This window comes from Plectropomus leopardus, chromosome 22 (genome assembly GCF_026936395.1).
Source record: "Plectropomus leopardus strain MGB_pleo_1.0 chromosome 22, ASM2693639v1, whole genome shotgun sequence".
Lineage (NCBI taxonomy): Eukaryota > Metazoa > Chordata > Actinopteri > Perciformes > Serranidae > Plectropomus > Plectropomus leopardus.
Window position 1 is genome coordinate 16461277 of NC_142197.1, and position 7911 is coordinate 16469187.

Genomic DNA, 7911 nt, shown 5'->3' on the forward strand with positions numbered 1-7911 from the left:
GTAAGGTATATAAAAGCTCAGTAGAGAAATGAATCAATCAAAGGCATAATAGAACAGGAACCTTTTAGTTTCAAAACTTAAATTTAGAGGTGAAAATAACCAAAGTTAAGATGAATCATATTTTTAGTAGTACTTTAATCATAACATTGTGTTGATCCAATACCAGTGCAAGTTTTAAACAATACTTTATAAATCTGTTCAACAACTTTGGAGTTGTCAGATTGTGAATAGTCCCTTTGGTAGGTGTACACCATCCTAAAGAATAATCTACTTTTTATTATTAGGTAGCTTCATAAGTTATGGGACTTCTCCGATAGACCATTGGACCACTTGCCTTCCGGAAGAGCTGCAGAGCATCCACACCAAACTCCATTTAGACATCACGCTAACTGCAAACAGATATGTTATTAGAAAGTGAGAAACACATTACCCTTTTACAATTGATTGACATCAATTAAATGCATATTCGATGAATTTTTAGAAACACTGTTCTCTACTTGAGCTAAATATCATCGCAGTACAGTTACAGTTCTAATCAGTAGGATCGTTTTCTGTCTCCTTCATTGCCAATCAATCAGTCTTGAAATGAAGCAGCGGACCAGTGAGCTTTTCTCTTCAGTATTGAGCCAAGCTGTCAATTTACAGACGGAAGTATGCCGGCTCTAAAATGTTCCAATAAATAAACATTACTGTGCAAGAGGACAGCTCTTTCTGCGAGCGTGCATGCGTGCATGCTCGTGAAGTGTGTGTTGCCAGATCTACAGCCTACATCCAGACAGCGACAGACAGACATTATGTGGCTGTGTCACACGCAGAGAGAGGGAGAGAGGGAGCAGGGAGAGAACGAACAGCTCTGCTTGTTATTCAGCTTATGGATTATGTTCTGTTTAAATGACATCTCTTCAGCTCTGCAAAAACAACTTTAAAGCCCCCATTTTTACATCATGTTACATATTTCATCAAAGTTCTTCCAAAAATAAATGCGGTCACAATGAACATGCTCAGTGCTGAAATTGAGCTGGACGTGGACCAACGGACAGGAAGTCAACTAATCCTCTCTAGCCGAGGGGTCAGAGGCTAACTTCCTGCTTTTGAAGTCAAAAAGGGAAAGTTGACAGATGAAAAATATCATTGTCTCGTCAAATTTTGTTTGAGCGTTTTCATGTGACAATTGTTTGCTTTTAACTTTGCCTTTTTTTTCTCGTACGCACACTCACAGAAATGCCCCAGACGGGTGTAATTGGTGTGTAGGGACGGTTGCAGCAAATAACTGTAATTACCAGAAATGACTTGTTTCATGAAAACAGTCACACATGTCATTTTATGTTTGAGTGCGGGGGTCAGATGTGTGCAGAACTTTGGGTTGCAGCACTTTGCAACTCATTTTTAACACATTAAAGCTCATTGTTTTCAGTCACGCCGCCGTTGCTGCTGAACTCTTCACACGCTGATGTGAAATGAACTTCTGAGTGTTTTTTACCACCGCAAAGCTGGTAAAAAGAGGGGTCAGCAGCCCCCCTTGATAATGATAATGCATAACACACGCAAGCATACAGATAGACATAACAACCAGAGGGACAACAAGCGTGCTTGCAGAAGCACTTGTCAACAGAGAGGCGTAAACACACACAAAACTCGCTCATCGTTTCAGTTGTTGCCCTTTGAAGTCCTCAAATATCATGAAGCATTTACAATCTAATTATGTGCGTTTCTTTTTTTTCTCCACTCTTTCACTCTCTCTGCCCCCCCCCAAACCCAGCTGTGAAAAAAAGAGAGAAAAAAAAAAGCATGAAGATGAGACCGCACGGAGAGAAACAAACATGAGGAGGGAGAGTAGGAGGCGGATGTGTGTTGACAGTTGGTATGTCCGCCATTCCTTGGGTCATTAAGGAAAAGATACCCCCGCTACTCATACCCCCTCCCTAGGAAGTTGATCTAGAAGCTGTGGGGGAGTTTGAAACAGGACCAGGACTCATCACCCTGGCCAACCTGTCCACCAACCCCCAGCAGGATCAGGGTACGCTGGGATATGGAGCTTCTTAACGCCCCTTGAAGCTCCACAATGTTGACCGGGGGGGTTTGTCAATGTTTAATTCAACTATGTGAATTTATGTGTAGCTGCGAGCGACGGGGCCTCTCCGGGCATGTCTGACTTTTTGGTAAATAAATCTAAAATTGTCTCATCACCACAAGCCATAAAGAAACATTAAATCAACTCTCACTTGGAGGGAACAAATTAGTAAAAGGCAATCTGGGGAACAAGCTGTAAGTGTTGTGTGTGTATGTGTGTGTAAGGACAACTGCTCCTGTGTGTGAACGCGTGTGTCTGCTGCTCAAAACAGTTCGAAGTGATACAGTTTGCGACGGTACGTGTGTGTAACAAGAACATAATCTATAGGAGGGTGCAAGGTGTGTGTCTGTGTATGTGGGCGGGCGACGGCTTGTGCCTCGAGTTTGTGGGTTTTTTTTGTATGTGAATGCTAAGAAGGGAAAGACACTTAAAGAATATGTGTGTTGGGGAGGATCATGTGCGTCGGATGTGTCCCCGTTTCTGCACGGTGCTCGTTTTCTTCCCTGCCTTCCTTCCACCCTCCGCAAATCTCGGCGGTGGCAGCGGCGGCGGTGACATTTGGGAGCAATTTTTAAGTGCGCCTGCAAAGGTTGTCAAGGGATTAATCTCATCTCACGCTGGGGCGCAGAAAAAAACGGCTTCCTCCAAGAATTAAACACAATTTACCCATCAAGACAAGTCTTTCAGGATGGGAGACAAGCATAAATAATATCTCCTCGGTCCAGATTCGCTAATTTACAAGCTTAGCATCTCCAAATGTTATTAGCGGGAATGACGAGGTTACCAGAAGGCGCTGTAGGGAATGATTTGTTATCCGGGCGAGCAGCAGCTGCAGCAAAAAGGCGCGTGTTTGGAGTGCTGGGATAGAAAGACAGACATACCTGACACCCACTGCCTCACCCCTCCTCCCCCCTCTGTTGCCACTACGACACCCGGGACTGCACACACCTCAGGCTGGCAGATAGTGAACTTGGCATCTCTCAAGCTAATGTTCTTTTCCACTCCTCTCATTCTCATTTGCTTTCAGTCTCCCCTTTCTCCCTCTCTCTTATTGCCATTTATTTTCTCTGTTTTCCCTCTCCCTCTCTCCCTCTGTATCACTCTTTCTCTCCCACTTGCTCTTGAGGCTTGAAACATCAAATAGAACATTTGGGCAACCGTTGTCATCTTGGCAAGTGTTGAAGTAGCTCTCGTCTGCAATAAAAAAAAGAGAGCGGGAAGTTAGTTTTTTTAGATATTCAGCCGCTCTCAACATATCAGTCAAAGCGGATACAGATGTCTCTATGCCTCGTCCAAAAAATATGTTTGTTTCTTCTAAAGATCTATATCGCCATCTTTGCTCTGTCACCGTCAATCACGCGCTGCCTGAGTTCTCTGGCCAAGTTTAACGGAATTTTCCGCGATTCAACTTTGTAAATAACCAGGTGCCTCCTGAATTTGGATGCCGCACCTTTTTTTTCTAAGCTGACAAGGAGCTAACACCCTCAATCTGACGTTGCCGTTTGTGCGAGATGGATCGCCTCGCTCTTGTGTGTGCTCTTTTGTGCCATGCATGTAGGTGTGCATGTATGAGTATGAGTGTGTGTGTGTGTGTGTGTGTGTGTGTGTGTGTGTGTTTAAGGGAGAGTATTTTGATCTGCGCTGGCTGTTTATCTTACTGAAACAGGAGTCTCCCGTCACTCCAGCCCCTTTCTGATCCTGACAGATGAGTTCAACCCCAGCCTGCAGCCTCCGAGGGGAAGAGAGGAGAGGAGAGAAAGAAAAGGAAAGGTGGAGGGGGAGGGAGGGTATACGAGAAAGAAACAGATGGATATAGGGAACAGAAATAGGAGAGAAAGTGAGTGGAAGAAAGAAACACACATAGAGATGGAGAAAGAGAAGAAGACAGACAGAAAAGGGAGAGGACTGGAGGAGAAAAGAGAGGGCGCTTAGCTTCACCTGCCAGTCTGTGTTAGCGGGGATGAGCCAGAGTTCCCTGCTTCTGGAAGCTTAGTGTCAAAGGTGGGACTGCAGGGCTCTGTCTGACGTTTGTGTGTGTGTGTGTGTGTGTGTGTACTGTATATCTATATGTGTGTGTGTGTGTGTGTGGGCATGTGTCTTCGTGCCCAGTAGGGGTTCCCCCACACTTCTCGCCTCACTCAGAGGTTGAGGGGGTTGTGTGCATATGTGTGTGTGTGTGTGTGTGTGTGTGTGTGTGTGTGTGTGTGTACAGTGGTGTGGACGGGTAATGTGGCAGGCATCTCCTCAGACAACCAAAAACACAGGACCCTGATCTCTGCCAGACTAATTGGATGATACATCTGTGTCTTGTTTTTTAAAGTACATCTTAAAATTATTTTCTGGGTCATGATGTTTGGAAAAAATGGGTATTTCTGGAGTTAAAATAGGTCTGGAAAAAAAACAACATTATTTAAGAAAAAAACACAGCAAGAAGGAGTTTAAATTTGCTATACTTCAGCCTTAAAGATCAGGAAAAACCAACAGTCTCTACATTACGAAATACTATCTTCACATGATTAATAATTTATATCATAGCACCAGGGATTAGTAGTCACTTTTACATGTGCAGGGGCGAAAGAAAAAATATTACTGAAATGTCTTTTAGGTATTCAAGTCAGACATCTACGTCATTCCACCAATATTTACATGGCATATTAGCGCCAAATTTAATCAATGATGATGTAACTGGTCAGATGTTGTAAAGCTTTGTGACCTGTAACTTTAAAAAAAATCCCAGCTCTTCAAACACCTCTAACATCCAAATACAAAATGTTTTTCATGCTGGTTAAAGTAACTATGGGTGTTCGACATTATGCACACATTAGTAAAATTCAGTCCTTTTAGATTTATGTTTAATGAAATAAAGTTGCTCATATTTTTAACATTGTAGCAAAAATAAAACCAAACTTAAAAGGATTAAATTGAGGCTATTGAATCCATAATAAAACGTTTTACATCTGCACTGACTGATTTTTTTTGGCCATATGGGGGCAAACAAACTTTAAACACAACACTGAAATACTTGTTAGGTTAATTGCTAAGTTGCTACTAAACAGCTGCCCATTTGTACATCCCTCAGATGAAGAGCAACATTCATATGGAGTCACATAGTTGGCCACCTGATGAATGTAAATCCAGCATTCACTCCTTTTAGCCCTGTTTTAGTCTCCACAATCACCTGAGGAAAATCTCTGGTCCTCAAGCAGCTAACAGCTCCACTATGTTTGTTCGCTAGTCGCTAACTTTGTCTGTCTGCCAGTTGGTGCTCGACAGGTTGGTATAAAGAGGGTTGCTGCTTGAAACGAGGTTGATAAGAGCAGTGAGAGTGAATCAAAACAATGCATTGAGCTGTAAATGGTTGCAAAATAAAGCAGAAGATTTAAAGAATATATATAAAGCAAAAATATATATGGTATGAGGTTAGTTCTAAGCATGGGCATGCTTCGCCTGCCGCACTAACGCCTTCCTTCACCCCAAATTGCAAAACTTAAGTGTATTTAATTTTGTCCTTACTGATCCAACCAATCATAAAAATTCCACATGGAAATTATGTTTCACTAATAGCTAAACATTATAGTTACAGAGAAAAAAGGGGGCCCTCAAAGCCCTGATTGCAGAGGCCATTTAATAATACAGAACATTCTGTTTTGTTTCCTTTTACTTGAAATGCAGGCCTTAAGGAGGGGGTGGGTTTAAAATTGACAGTAGTTACTGAATTACAGTGTAGTTTCACATGCAAATAAAAAACACATTTAGTAGACTGGAAAACTGTAATGGATGAATGCAGGTGGCTAATAGTGGGAATACTTTAAGAATTACATATAATTAACACAAATATTAGATATGATTGGGCATAAATGAAGCTGTCCTCCTATGAGAGGTCTTTTTAAAAAAAGAAATGACAGAAATATGTATTAAAGTTATGTACCAAGTGTTGTCTGTCTTTACTGCAACTGGCAATGTACTCTTCTGTCTATTCAAGCACAACAAATATTATCAGTAAAAAAAAATAATATTATGAAGTTGAGAGTACTTTTTCAATAAATGGTAGTATCTGCAGATATTTCTTCCAGGCTGAATTTGCCAGAGCAACCTCCATCAATAAGACAAGGTAAGTAGCCTGTAAGTAGCCTGAGCACCACACCTGCTTGTTCAGCTCATTGCTTTAAGTGCATGACAATAACTGAGGGCTTCTCAGAAGATCATATCAACATTTGTATTTACTCAGGTCTTTCATCTGGACTGAGTTCACCATATATTAAGACCGTGCACTTCAAAAAGACGAAGGAAATAAACTTGAAACTGGAGGCTGAATTGAAGGAGATGGCCTTACTATTGTTTGCTTGTAAAATAATATTCATGGGTTGCATCAAGTATTTATCCTTTCAAATACAGCAGCAGGAAGAAACATGATGAAACACTTAATCCATTGTTAAACATGACGTCTGTGTCCTTCACTTTCCTGCTCTCCGCTTTCAGCTGCTCTGTTTCCTCCTGAATCTAAGTGTGTGACACGTGAGACAACTGGTTGGTTGCAACCAGTTTTCATTTAAAGTCATCACATATCACTTCTTTGTCAGTGGTGTCACAATTTGACCCAGAGGGCTTTACAACACACAACGTTCCTCTGTCCTTGGACCTTTACATCGAATTAAGACCCTCCAGCTCCCAGTATAATTTCATTACTGGCAGGATTTCAACCTGAGGCCATCCAGCAGCATATCATACGGCCGCAACAAGTTCCATCTAGCCATATTAACAACTGATGCCATCCGTCCGTGTATCATACTGCTGTGCCAGATGCCATCCAGCTGTATATCATAACATTGGGAAAGTTCCGTCTGGCCGCATTACAAACGGACGTTGCCTGACGGTGTATAATGCCACAGAAAGTGGCCTTTTGGCGTTGGCATCTCACGCCAAAATCACTGACAAAGCAGTAATATTTAATAAATTCAGAATGGGAATGGGCTGTGCACTGTTGAGACCTCACCGTGTTTTATATTGACACGCCCACTTTTCAATAATCAAATGAAATTCCTCACAACCTTATATACCACCTACCTATACTGTTTCACTTGGAAATACAGATATAGAAGCATCAATCTTGGAGACTGAAAAATTAAGCCAACACAGAAGCACTAAAAACTGCATTTCCTCTAATGGCCACTTGAGGCTGACTTTAGGAGTGAGTTGGGTCAGCCTGGCCTTGATGCCGGCTCTCCTCTCTCTCTTCATCTGGCACTTTCAGTTTTGTTTCTGCGCTCTGGTCTGACTGGCCGCTTGGCGTATGTAGTTGGTGGTGATTCTCTTTCAATCTGCTGCCTTCAGCCCAAACCCCACACAACTTTTCCCGATGTTGATAAGTGCTTCTCTATCGTAGAAAAGTCGTGCTACAGCAGAAGGGGCCATAGTGCCGGAAAAAAATAGCAAAATATAGCAAAAAGTAGCAAGGATCTAAGGAACTACAGGCTGCTGCATCCACATGCCGTCTGCCGTCGCCATGGCATGACTCTCTACAGCTAATTTCCTCATTCATGAAAACATTAGATGGCCAACATTTCTATATGACTCACCAATTTAAATTTTATTAAGGTCAAGGTAGCATTTACTATAACTGATTATACCTGAGGGGCAATTCTTCGCACAGCCAGCAGTAAAATAAATACTGATAACAATACAAAATAACACACAATTCCCAACACATCCACAATGAAACAAATAGCTATATTATATTGTAGAGGAGTACAATAGTAGCAGGACAAATTAATGTTTAAATCTATTTACCCTGCATCTGGGCAGAGTATCTGTGACCAGGTGGGAGCAGCTCATACTCACTG